This window comes from Sapajus apella, unplaced genomic scaffold, assembly GCF_009761245.1.
Source record: "Sapajus apella isolate SASKATOON/1434 unplaced genomic scaffold, GSC_monkey_1.0 scaffold40, whole genome shotgun sequence".
In the NCBI taxonomy this organism is placed as follows: Eukaryota; Metazoa; Chordata; class Mammalia; order Primates; family Cebidae; genus Sapajus; species Sapajus apella.
The window spans coordinates 21,245,346-21,260,167 of NW_022436980.1; positions in this window are offsets into that span (position 1 = coordinate 21,245,346).

Sequence of the window (14,822 nt, forward strand, 5' to 3'; positions counted from 1 at the left end):
TGTTGGTGAGCATTTAGATTGCTTCCAAGTCTTAGTTTTTATGAATAGTGCTTCAGTAGGCATGGAGTGCAGGTATCATTTCAATACACTAGTTTTCTTACCTTTGGATTTACGTGCCCAGCAGCGGGATTACTGGATCATATGGTAGCTCTATTTTTAGTTTTTTGAGAAACTTCCAAACTGTTCTTTATACAGGTAGATTCCCAGAAAACAGTGTGGGGCTCTCTTTTCTCCACATCCTCACCAGCATGTTATTGCCTGATATGCGGATAAAAGTCACTTTATTTACTATAAGATGATATCTTATTGTAGTTTTGATTTGCATTTCTCTGATGATAAATAATGTTGAGCAGCTTTTCCTATATCTGTTTGCCATTTTATGCCTCTTTTTGAGAAATGTCTATTTGAATTGTTTGCCCATTTTAAATTGAATTATTAGATTATTTCTATGTTTTAAGCTTCTTATATTTTCTAATTACTAATTGCTTGTCAGATGGAGAGTGACAAAGATTTTATGATGAAAATGCCAAAAGCAATGGCAACAAAAGCAAAAATTGACAAATGGGATCTAATTAAACTAAAGGGCTTCTGTGCAACAAAAGAAACATCATCAGACTGAACAGAGAACCTATAAAATGGGAGAAAATTTTTGCAATCTATCCATCTGACAAAAGTCTAATATTTAGTATCTACAAGGAACTTAAACAAATTTACAAGAAAAAAACAGCCACATCAAAAAGTGGGCAAAGGATATGAACAGACACTTCTCAAAAAAGACATTCATGCAGCCAACAAACATGAAAAAAAGCTCAACATCATTGATCATCAGAGAGATACAAATTAAAACCACAATGGAATACTATCTCACACCAGTGAAAATAGCAATTATTAAAAAGTCAAGAAACAACAAATGCTGGTGAGGTTGTAGAGAAAAAGGAACACTTCTGCACTGTTGGTGGGAATGCAAATTAGTACAACCATTGTGGAAGACAGTGTGGCTATTCCTCAAAGATCTAGAAGCAGAAATATTATTTGATCCAGCAATCCCATAACTGGATATATACCCAAAGGAATAAAAATCATTCTGTTATAAAGATACATGCATGCATATGTTCATTAAAGCACTGTTTACAATAGCAAAGACATGGAATCAACCCAAATGTCCATCAGCAGTAGGCTGGATAAAGAAAATGTGGCACATACACACGATGGAATACTATGCAGCGATAAAACAGAAAGAGATCATGTCCTTCACAGGGACATGGATGTAGCTGGAAGCCATTATCCTCAGCAAACTAATGTAAGAACAGAAAACTGAACACCACATGTTCTCACTTATAAGAGGGAGTTGAATGATGAGAACACATGAACACCTTGGTGGGAACAACACACACTGGGACCTGTTGGGCATGAAGGGGAAGAAGAGCATCAGAAAGAACAGCTAATGGGTGCTGGACTTAATACTTGGATGATATAAGTTGCTCTGTACAGCAAACCACCATGGCACACATTTACCTATGTAACAAACCTGCACATTCTGCATATATACCCTAGAACTTAAAATAAAAGGTAATAAAATAATTAGAATAAAAAGTTTTCTCCCATTCTGTGGGTTTTCTCTTCATTTTTTAAAATTGTTTCTTTTGCTGTGGTGAAGCTTTTTAACTTGATGTGATTCCATTTTTGCTTTGGTATCCTGTACTTTTGAGGTATCACTAAAGAAATATTTGTCCAGACCAATGACCTAAAAAGTTTCATTAGTTTTCTTTTAGTACTTTCATGGCTTCTGATCTTAGAGTTAAGTCTTCAATCCATTTTACTTTGACTTTTTTATATGGTGAGATATTGGGGTCTAGTTTCAATCTTCTGCATATGGATACCCAGCTTTCACAGCACCTTCTTGAAGAGATTGTCCTTTTACACTGTCTGTTCTTGGCACCTGTGTCAAAAATGAGTTCACTATAGATGTATGGTTTACTTCTACATTCTCTATTCTGTTCCATTTGTCTGTTTAAATGCCGTTTCATGCTGTTTTGGTTACTATATCTCTGTAGTATAATTTGAAGTCAGATAATGTGTCTCATCTTGTTTTGTTCTATTTGTTCAGGTTGGCTTTAGTTATCCTGTTTCATTTTGTTTTGTTTTTGCAGTTTCATATAAATTTTAGGATAAGTATGTAAATTATACCTCCCTTTTGAAACATTTTTAATTACAATGGACCCTAAAAAAAGAATGCATTGATATTTTGATAGGAATTGCATTGAATCTGTAGATTGTTTTAGGTAGTATGGACATTTTAATAATATTGATTTTTCCGTTCCATGAACATAATATATCTTCATTTTTTGTGTTCTCTTCAATTTATTAAATCAATGTTTTATGATCTTCACTGTGGAGATTTTTCACTAATTTGGTTATGTTTATTCCTAGGTATTTTATTTTATTTGTCACTATTGTACATGAGATTACATTTTTAATATCTTCAGATTGCTTGATGTTGGCATATAGATATGCTACTGATTTTGTATGTTAATTTTGTACCCTGCAACATTGTTTATCAGTTCTAATAGCTTTTAGGTGAAATTTTAAGATTTTTCCAAATATAAAATTATACAAACTGCAAAGAAGGATATTTTAACTTCTTTCTTTCCAATTTTGGTATCATTTATTTCTTTCTCTTTTCTGATTGGTCTAGGTAGGACTTCCAGTACTATGTTGAAAAATAGTGGTGAAAGTAATCGTTTCCATATTGTTCCAGATATTAGAGGATAGGCTCTCAGTTTTTCTCTGATCGATATGATACAATCTGTGGGTATGCCACATATGGCTTTTATTTTGTTGAGGTATGTTGCTTCTATACCCAGTTTTTTTAGAGTTTTTATCATGAAGGGGTGTTGAATTTTATCAAATGTATTTTCAGCATCAGTTGAAATGATCGTATGGTTTTTTTTCTTTATTCTCTTGATATGATTTATCACACTGGTTTATTTGCATATATGGAATCTTCCTTGTGTCACTGGAGTAAATTCCACTTGGCCCTAATGAATACTCTTTGTAATGTGCTGGTGAATTTGGTTTGCTAGTATTTTTGGGGGGATTTTTGCATCAATGTTTTTCAGAAAGTATGGCCTGTAGTTTTGTTTTCTTTATTTGTTTTTGGGTTGGGTTTCAGAGCAATACTGGCCTCATAGAATGAGTTTGGGAGTATTCCCTACTCCTGTATTTTTAGAATAGTTTAAGTAGGAATGGTGTTACTTTTCCTTTAAATGTTTGGCAAAATTCAACTGTGAATTCTTTGATTATTAAACTTTTCTTTAATGAAAAACTTTTTATTATGGTTTTGATCGCATTATTTGTTGTTGATCTATTCAGGTTTTGGATTTCCTCATAGTTCAATCTTGGTAGTTTTCATGTCTCTAGGAATTTACCAATTTCTTCTAGGTTTTTCTGATTTATTGACCTACAGTTGCTCATAGTAGTTTCTAATGATTTCTGCAGTATCATTTGTAATGTCACCTCTCTCATCCCTGATTTTATTTTATTTTCTTCTGTCTTCTGTCTTTTTTAGTCAGTCTTATTAAGAATTTGTTAGTTTTCTTTCTTCAAAAAACTCCGCTTTGTTTCATTAAGCTTTTATATTATTTTCTTGGTTCAATTTTATTTATTTCTGCTTGGACCTTTATTGTTTATTTTCCTCTACTAATTTTGTGTTTGGTTTCCTCTTGCTTTTCTAATTCTTCAAGATGCATTGTTAGTTTTGCTATTTTTTTTTTAAATAAAGATCCTTATTGCTACAAACTCTCCTGTTGGTACTGCTTTGGCTGTATTCCATAGATTTTGATGTTGTGCTTCTATATATATTTGTTTCAAGAAATTCTTAATTTCCTTCTTAATTGACCTGCTCTCATTCAGGAGCACATTGTTTAATTTCAATATATTTATATAGTTTCTAAAAATCCTCTTGGAATTGATTTCTAGCTTTATTCCATTGTGGTCAGAGAAGAAAATTGATATAAGTACTTTTTATGAATGTTTAAAGACTTGCTTTGTGGCCTACCTAACATATAGTCTATACTTCAAAACAATTCATGTAATGAAGAGAAGAATTTCTATTTTGTAGCCATTGGATGAAATCTTCTGTAAATATCTATTAGGTCCATTGGTTCTATAGTGCAGATTAAGTTGAATTTTGCCTCAGTGATTTTCTTTCTGGAAGATCTATCCAATGCTAAAAGTGAGGTATTGTAGTCTCCCCCCATTATTTTATACAGATCCATGTCTCCCTTAGCTCTAATATTTGCTTTGTATGTCTGGGTGACCCAGTGTTTGGTGCATATATATTTACAATTGCTATATCCTCTTTCTGAATTGACACCTTTATCATTATATGAGGACCTTCTTTGTCTCCTTTTATAGTTTTTGTCTTGAAATTCATTTTGTCTGAAATAAGTATAGCTACTTATCTGCTATTGATTGGTTTCCATGCATATGGAATTTCTTTTTCCATGTCTTTATTTTCAGTATATGTGTGTTTTAAATAGGTGAAGTATGTTTCTTGTAGGCAGCATAAAATCCCTTCAGTTACCCTATGTCTTTTTATTAGATAATGTAACCCATTTACATTCAATGGTATCATTGATACTGCCATTTAAAAGTATTTTTTTTGTTTTGTGGTCTTTCTTCCTTCTTTCATTTTTCCCTTTCTTTCATGAAAATTACTTTCTGTGATTGTATGTTTTATGTTCTTGTTTTCGATTTGTGTGTGTGTGGATCTGTTGTAGCTTTTTTGATGTGAGGTTACCATGAAGCTTGCAAATATTATCTTATAGCCCATTACTTTAAACTATGAAAACTTACTGATTCCAACAATTAAAGAAAGCAGGCAAGAGAAGAGAAAACTAATAAAATGCTACCCTTTAATTTTATCTCCCAAGCTGTTAAACTTTTGGTTGTTTGCATTTATGTCTTAGTATGCTATGTCTTTAAAAAGTTATTATTTTTGATAGGTTCATCTTTTAGTCTTCCTACTCAAAATATGAGCACATACAGAATTGAAATGTTAATAGTATTGTATATTTTTTCTGTATATTTACTATTAAGTTCACTGGCCCCAAGCCCAGTACAGCCCCAGGACTTGACCAGGAGTTGCAATTCTTGTGACCCACACTGCCTTTTAAATTTATTTAGGAGCCCTGAGTACTGTAGCTTGCGGTAGTGGGCTAGCTAGAGCTCAGTCTCCCACTGCTAGGATGGTTAAGTCCCCACTGGCTAGGGTTGGTCTAAGGGCTCTCTCTGTTGGCATTAGCTGAATTCCGCCCTGTGTTTCTTTCCACTGTTACAGGGCACCACTGAGTTCCAATGGGAAGTCCCACAATCACTTTGCTCTCCCTCCTCTAAGCACACAGATTCTTTGTCTGTGTTGTGTAGTACTGTTAGGAAATGGGGAAACAAGTGGTGTAGGCAATTCAAGACTGTCTTCCTGCCCTCTAACCTCTTCAGTGTCTCTTTTGTTCATATGATGCTAAAACCAGGCACTGTGATTGCTCACCCGAGTTTTGGTTCTTATGAAGGTGTTCTTGGGTGGTTAGTAGCTCAATGTGTTGTTCCTGTGTGAGGGACAATCATTGGAGGGTTCTATTTAACCACCTTATTCCACCTCCTTTCTTCTCTCTGTATTTAAATTAGGTTGCTTGTTTTTTTATTATTGATTTATCAGAGTTCTTTATTCTGGAGTCAAGCCTTATTGAATACATGCGATAAAAGTATTTTTTCTCACTCTTGGTCTTCATTTTAAAATGGTGTCTTTTCAGTGACACCATGCTTGTAGTGCTGTGTTAGATTTCACTGAATACAGCTGGAAATTCAGAGTTCCTTCTTTATGCCCAAACGGCTAAGGAAACAAAGTTCGAGATAGGAAGAGATTTCACAATTATGAGATGACTCAGAGAAATGCAGAGACAGAACAGCACTCTAGATTCCAACAATGATGGTAACATTGATCATATCAGCCAAACCGCTTGATGACTGAATGATACATTTCTAAGGATAAAAAAGGAAATGTGGTATTTTCATTCAGTTAGTCATCCAACAGGACGGATCTGATGCAGTATTTGGTGATGGACTATCTAATTTTGCTAAAAGGACACAATGAGAATATTCCTTCATCTTTTAAGATGTTTGCACATCAAAATGTACTCCATGCATGTTGTAAGTGAAGAAATGGTCAAGGCAAAAAAAATGGTGTCTTTTGAAAAAGAACAAATGTTTTATATTTTGGCGTTTCTACATTTTTTTTTGTTTTTGTTGCTGCTTTTTGCATTTGTTAAAAAAATCTTTGTCTACTTTCTGTCAGTTTCCTGTGGCTACTATAATAAATTATGGTAAACATAGTAGCTTAAAACAAGAGACATTTATTCCTTAACAGTTCTGCAAGCCAGAAGTTGGACATCAAGCTGTTATAAGAACTGTTGTTCCTCCAAAGTCTCTACAAGAGACTGCTTCTTGCCTCTTTCAGCTTCTGGTGGCTAGAAATGTCTTGGTTTGACTGTGTCACTCAAGTCTTTTTGTTTGTGGTCATGTTGCATCCTCTTTTTCTGACTCGAAACTCCTCCATTTTTCTCTTACAAGGATGGCTATGAGTGCATTTATGGCTCACTTGTATAATACAGAATAAGCTTCACCATTTAAGATTGTTGACTTAATCACATCATTTTCATGTAAGGTTTTACTCACAGGCTTCAGAGCTTGAGATGTGAACATATCTTATAGAATATCACGAAGATATTCTATATATATATATTTTAAACTTTATAGTTTTAGTATTTGCATTTAGGTATATAAACTATCTGAATATTTTAATGTATGGTATGATACTGAGTCATGATTCTCGTTTCATATTGACATATTGACTGTTAAAAATGCTTTCTTTTTCCCATTGAATTTCAATGTCACACATGTAACAGATTATTTACCAAAATGTGTAGAGCTATCTCTAGACTCTTGATTCTGTTTCATTGCTCTGTTAGTGTGTCCTTGTGTCAATTACACATTGCATTAATTACTGTAGCAATATGGAAATCTTAAAATTAAGAGTGTGAGTGCTCTGGCTTTGTTTATTCTTAAGATTATTTTTAGCTATTCTAAGTCCTTTGTATTTCCATATATATTTTACCATAAGATCATCAGTTATTATCTAAAATAGCAAAGCCTGCTGAAATTAGCACTGGAGTTGCAATGATCTTTCAATCTATAGATCAAGTAAGAGAAAATAAAAATTGTAAAAATATTACCTTCAATCTAAAGAAGATGGTATTTATCTCCATTTATACAAATATTTTAAAACTTATTGCAAAAAAAATTAAGTACCTCCAAATTTGGTTTCAATCCTTTTTGTCATGTTCTGTGCATATCAGAGTTTGAAAACAGAAGGCCAGTACCCACTGAATAAAATTTTTTTGTGCATTTAAAAACTGGTGTGAAATGACTTTTGAATCTCTTCTTTATCAAATTGTATAGTTCCAGCTTTGTTAACCTCTCAATGTCAACCTTAGTTTCCAGTCTTTTAGTCATCTTCTGGGCCATCTTTAAAGCTGTCTATGGTTTTTCATTAGTCATCTCTTTGGAATAATTTCCCATAAGCAATGAAGTTATGAATAACTCTCCTTCTCTAACAAAGATGAGCATTTCAACTTTATATGTGTGGGGTTTCATGTGTTTCAGGTAATGCCTTTGACTAGTGTTTCTCATGGAATCAGTGAGACAGAGCCATGATGAAATCTCAAGCCTTTTGATTCCCAGGTTAGTTTAATATAATCTATGCCAAATAAAGTGGTCTCTAATCTATGTGTAAATGTCTCCTGCAACTAATTCACCAACATTGAGCTAAATAATTTAAACCATTCTATAGCAAAAAGGCTCTGAATGAAAATTCCCTTAGAAGGTTCCAAACACTCGCTTTCTAATATTTACTACTCATTCTAAATCCCAAACAGGCTTTCTATGAAAATATTCTTCTTATAAGCATTGGTCTTCAAGGTATGCATATTTCGAAATCAGTGTCTGTGCAATATGTATTAGCCCATTCTCGTACTGCTAAAGACATATCCGAGACAGGTTAATTTATAAAGAAAGCGATTTAATTGACTCATAGTTCAGGATGGCTGGAGCGGCCTCAAGAAACTTACAGTCATGGCCAAAGGAGAAGCAAACACGTCCTTCTTCACATAGTGGCAGCAAGGAGAAGTGCAGAGCAAAGTGGGGAGAAAGACTCATAAAACCATCAGATCTCATAACAACTAACTCACTGTGACAAGAACAGGATGAGATAAACCACTTCCATTATTCAGTTATCTACACCTGGTTCTTCCCATGACATGTGGGGAGTAGGGGAACTACAGTTCAATATGAGATTTGGGTGAGAACACAGCCAAATCATATTATTTCACCCCTGGTTTCTCCAAAATCTCATGTCCTTACATTTCAAAACATAATTATGTCCTTCCAACAGCCCCCAAAGTCTTAACTCATTCTAGCATTAACTCAAAAGTCCAAGTCTCATCTGAGATAAGGCAAATTCCTTCCACCTATGAGCCTGTAAAATCAAAAGCAAGTTAGTTACTTTCTACCTACAATGGGTGCAAGCATTGCATAAATATACCCATTCCAAATGAGAGAAATTGACCAAAACTAATGGGGCTATAGGCCCCATGCAAGTCTGAAATGCAATAGGACAGTTGTTAAATCTTAACGTTCCAAAATGATCTTTTTTGACTCCATGTCACACATCCAGGTCACACTTATGCAAATGGTGGGCCCTCAAGGCCTTAGGTAGCTCTGCCCCTGTAGCTTTACAGGGTGCAGCTGCCCTCCAGGCCTATTTCACAGGCGACATTGAGTGCCTGTGGCTTTTCCAGGCACTCAGTACAAGCTGTCAGTGGATCTACCATTCTGGGGTGTGGAAAACAGTGGCCCTCTTCTCACAGCTTCAGTACGCAGTGCCCCAGTGGGGATTCTGTGTAAGGAATCCAACCCCACATTTCCCTTCTGCACTGCCCTAGCAGAGGTTCTTCATGAGGGCTGCAACCCTGCAGCAAACTTCTGCCTGAACATTTGGGCATCTACGTACATTCTCTGAAATCTAGGTGGAGGTTACCAAACCTCAATTCTTGACTTCCGTGCACCAGCAGGCTCAACACCATGTGGAAGCTGCCAAGGCTTGGAGCTTGCACACTCTGAATCCATGGCCTGAGCTGTACTTTAGCCCCTGTTAGCCATTGCTTGGAGTAGCTGGGATGCAGTGCACAAAATCCCAAGGGAGCCCCAGACCTGGCCCAGGAAACCATTTATCCTTCCTAGGTCTCCAGGCCTGTGATGTGAGGGGCTGCTGTGAAGGTTTCTGACATGCCCTGGAGACATTTTTCCTATTGTTTTGGTGATTAATATTTGGCTCCTCATTATTTATGCAAATTTCTGTAGCAGGCTTGAATTTCTCCCCAGAAAATGGGGTATTCTTTTCTATCACATTGTCAGGCTACAAATTTTTTAAACTTTTGTGCTCTGCTTCTTTTTTAATGCTTTGCCACTTAAAAATTTCTTCGCCAGATATCCTAAACATCTCTCCCATGTTTGAATTTCCACAGATCTCTAGGGCAGGGGTAAAATGCCACCAGCTTATTTGCATAGCAAGAGTGACCTTTATTCCATCTTTCCATCTGAGACCATCTCAGCCTGGACTTTATTGTCCATATCACTATCAGCATTTTGGTCAAAGCCATTCAACAAGTCTCTAGGAAATTCCAAACATTCCCACATTTTCCTGTCTTCTTCTGAGCCCTCCAAACTGTTCCAACCTCTGCCTATTGCCCAGTCCCAAAGTGGCTTCCACATTTTTGGGTTTATTTGTAGCAACTCCCCACTACCCAGAAACAATTTACTGCATTAGTCTGTCCTCGTGCTGCTAATAAATACATACCTGAGACTGGATAGTTTATTTAAAAAAAAAAAAAAAGAGGTTTAAATTACTCACAGTTCAGCATGGCTGGGAGGACTCAAGAAACAGAAGGGGAGGCAAACACGTTCTTCACATGCAGCATCAAGGAGAACTGCAGAGTGAAGCAGGAAAAAGGGCTTCTTATAAAACCATCAGATCTCATGAGAACTAATTATCATAAGAACAGGATTGGGGAAACTGCCTCCATGATTCAATTAACTCCCCTGGTCCCTCCCATGATTTGTGGGAACTATGAGAACTAAAATTCAAGAGGAGATTTGGATAGGACACAGCCAAGTCGTATCAAATAGGATGAAAAAACGTTCATAATAAGTTGTTTTGTGGGGGAAAACAGTATTTAAAAATGTAAATACAAAGACATGCACCACTTCTCTAAAATGAGTCAAACAAAAATGTTAGCTCTATTAATCTCAAGGTGCCCACATTTTGGGTGGCATTTCCCCCCCTTTCCTTGCTTATCTTTAGTGTTTAAAATCTAAAAATAAACATATATTACTTTTGTGATGAGATAAAAAAAAATCACGTTTTCAACGTTTTTTTGTGATTTTGATTGGAAAGTGTATAGCATAATCTAAAGTGACTATGTGACAAGAGGACTTCTAAACACTAGGTGGGCAACATCTAGAGCAGGAATAAGCAGCTAGCATTCCAGGCTACCTACCTAATTATAAATATGATCCTAATTTTAATTTTACAATAAAACATTACAATGCTTCGTGGTTAATACTTCTCCAAAACGCCCTTTAATATTAACATCTCAGTGACTAAACAGATGCTCAAATTTGTCATTCAATGTATGAGGCAATCTAAATTAGAAGCACTGTTGCTAGGGCTTAATTTATGCTGGGACAAAAGTAGTCTTCTAGAAATTATATATTCTTGATTTTCAATGCATAATTATATTATTAAATGTCATTCGTTTGAATACAAGATTGTAACCACTCCGTATTTAATTATCCAAGTTCTTCAACCAAAACTCTTTCACTAGGAAGGTAAAATCATGGACATAAACAAAAATATAAAAGGAACAAAACTTGAACTCCTCTAGTGTGTAACCAATTGCCCTTAGAATACAGAATGTCTTCTTTTTTTTTTTTTTTTTTTTTTTGAGACGGAGTTTCGTTCTTGTTAGCCAGGCTGGAGTGCAATGGTGCGATCTCGGCTCACCGCAACCTCTGCCTCCCGGGTTCAGGCAATTCTCCTGCCTCAGCCTCCTGAGTAGCTGGGATTACAGACACGCACCACCATGCCCAGCTAATGTTTAGTATTTTTGGTAGAGACGGGGTTTCACCATGTTGACCAGGATGGTCTCGATCTCTTGACCTCGTGATCCACCCGCCTCGGCCTCCCAAAGTGCTGGGATTACAGGCTTGAGCCACCGCGCCCGGCCCAGAATGTCTTCTTTAAATCTAACTACACTTTGTAGTCGTGAGTACAAGTCCACTTGCTGATACTTGTACAATGAAAGGTAACAGACAAAAATGTTGTTTAAAATAGCTTTTTCTTTCTGTCTTACCCTGTTTTGTGCTGTTATGATGCTATACATGGGGTAATTTATAAATAACAGGAAGGTATTTCTCACAGTTCTAATGTTGGGAAGCCCAAGATCAAGTCATCAGCATTTGGTGTCTAGTGAGGGCTACATCCTCCAGAGCAGAGGAACACTGTGTCTTCACATGGTGGAATGCAAGGGCGAAAGCCCAAATGCTGCAGTCAGCCTTTTTTATGAGGGACTGAACACTCACTACGGGGTAGCCTTCATGGCCTTATCACGTCTTAGAGGTCCCACTTTTAATACTATCCCGCTGACAGCACCTGAATTGTGGAGGAGACACATTCAACTAATAGACATATTCTTGAAACAGAGTGTAGGTATAACTCTATTTGGATGGCCTCTGCTTTGCGTAAAATCCTTACTGATACTGAAGAGACTCTTTGTAAGCATTGTTTGACAGCTCCAAGTGAAACTGCCAATGAATGATTAATAATCAATTAGTAAACCAACCGTGGGACTCATTTTTCTGGCACACAAAAAAATCCATAATTCTATGCTCCTTATTCATCTGACCTAGTCATTATCTTATTAATTACTCTTATTGCTAATTTCTAAGTATTAACTGTATCTTTTTCAATGGAGTTCTGAAATTATTCGCCTGTGTTACCCCATGGCTCAGCTGTTGATAGGACTTCGTATGACTGAAATTCTTAGACCTCCTGGGTCTTGCTAAGGCTTAAAGTTGCTCTGCTTCAAATACATTCACATTCTGTTTTACTGTTTTTAAAATGTTTACTTTATCTGGAGAACATTAGAGATGAAAGAGTGGGGAGACACATATTTTCCCAATAGAGAAGAAATAATAAAGGCTGAATTTGAGGAAATCAGTCTTCCAGCATAATGTTGATTTGGGCCCTGGTGTCAAGATTATATCTGGGAATATGAACATCTGGGCATAAGGAGATATGAGCATGCGTTTGAATCATGCATAAACAGTGTTTCTTCAACCTGCTAATTGCTGGCTACATCAATAAAGGTTCTGTCAGTGATTAGAAATATTATTCTCTGACAACTGCTGGCCAGCCATGTACTCCAAATATGACAGATTTAATCACTATGGAAAGCAATTTTATTCATGGATTATCATAAAAATGAGACCGAAAGTCAATTTCTGGTGCTTTTTTTCCCCAAGACAGTCACACACACACACACACACACACACACACACACACACACACAGCTACATCATTTGTGTGGAGAGCTAGCTTGCTGCTTTGCCTACCCATGAGCCTCCCATGTAATGACACGTGAGGGGTCCTGGAAAAACCTCACACAAATAACTGAAAATTCCTTCAAATCAAGGAGCTTACTCCTAATGGAGGCAGCTTTCAAAATGCAAATGTTATTCAAGGTGAGAAATGTATTCTACTCTTAACAGATATTTTCTTCTTGATTTACGCTGGTTAACTTAGGCAGAGCCCAGAAAACACATGTATTTTGAAGAGAGGAGGAGGGGAAATGGTCAGACTTAAGGTGTGCTGCTGCCACAGAGCATAAAACTGGGGAAGCCCTAGGAGCCACGGAAAAGGGGAGGAGGGAGGCTGGCGAGAGTCTACCAGCTTCCCAGGCTAGGTCTGATTTGATATAAAAATATCTGCTAGTAGTTCAAATTAATTCCTAATTTTCTATCAATATCTTTGTAATTATGGAGTTTTGAGGTGAACACTTCCTCTTTTTTCTGTAGTTGGTAGTTAACTTGAGAAAAAAATAAATCTAGACTTTCTTTCAAATATTTTAAGAAATATCAGGAAATTCACTGAATAAGATATGCTTAAAATTATTTCCATTTAAATTCAGAAGACAAGTAAAATTATGCAAGATAGAAAGCATTAAATATCACCCTGAAACCTGCAAATGCCAATTCTTGCTACCCATAAAACATTATCAGGTGAGGATTGGCTATGAGGTGATGCCAAGTTCCTTCTAACTCTGAGAGTCTAAAGCTTTCTCACCTGTATTTACATGGCACAACAAATACACACAGAACAAAGTGCTTTCACATGTATCTCTAATTTCAGTTTTATGACAACCTTAAGTCAGAGCACATGAGCCACAAAGGGAAAGAAACTGAGGCTGAGGGATTTGGGATAATTTCCCCAGAGTCATCAATTTCTTATCATGGTTGAATTCTGGTTACAATCAAGGTTTCCTGACTCTCCAGGTGATGTTTTACTGTCCTAGGTTCACACAATACCAGTAAAAAGATACGAGATTGGTTATACCAATCTTGGAACTTTGGGACACCTCTCTGCTAAGATATGGCTCTAAGTTAAACAAATTGTGCAGATAAACTTACTAAAGCTGTTTTTATTCTGTTGCCCTATTCATGTGCCAAAATGTGGTACACATACGGTCCATACCTCAAGAATTTTAGTGTTATAAACAATAGAATTGTAAATTAGTTTCCTTTCCACATATATTCATTAGGCTCTTTCAGCATGCAGAGAGCTCATATGCTCAAGTTTCCTCTGAAAAGTGGTTTATAGTTGGGGTACAAGGAGAAGTAAGAAAGGCCCAAACACAGTCTCCTAAGGCCTTAAAGAGATCAGGGACATGCATCATTATAGCTCAGGATTGACAAAAGCCTAGAGAAGTCAGAGGAAGCTTCTCTAAGAAGCAATGGTGAATGCTTATTTTCCATGCTTAGGACTCCAGCCTTATCTCCACAGGTTCTCTCTCTAGGTGTTTCTTTTTATTAAACCAACTGTCTATACACTCCTTTCCTGTCTCATGCTCTTTATTGATTAGAGCTTCTTATTATGTTAACTTCTTAATTTTTATTTTTAATTTTTCTGAGCTATTTTTCTTTTGACTTACTTTCTTCTAAGAGTATCAATTTGAGTGTGCTAGTCACCCGGACAGGGCTGCTAGGACCTGAAGACCTTTATTGGCATTGCCTATGTTTTGGGTCAGTCATATTGCTTACCCCCTTTCCGGATCCAATCAACTTTCACAAGGGTTGTGGGCCTTGTGATATCAACATGGTGACCATAAGCAAGAACTCTATCCCAAGGAAGCTGGGGAGGCCTGGTAGCCAGAGACCACCGACTACTTTTAAATATTTTTCTTACTTTGAGCAGTTGGATTTATTTATTTCTATCTATTTATTTGGACAGATTTTCAAATAATATAAGCATTGTAGTAACACCAGCCAGTAAGAAAATCAGATACTATTAATAATGAAATCAAATAAGGTAGAAATTATGAGAATCAGTGCTTTAAACAAGTCATTTAATATGAGGATTTAAAAAATATATT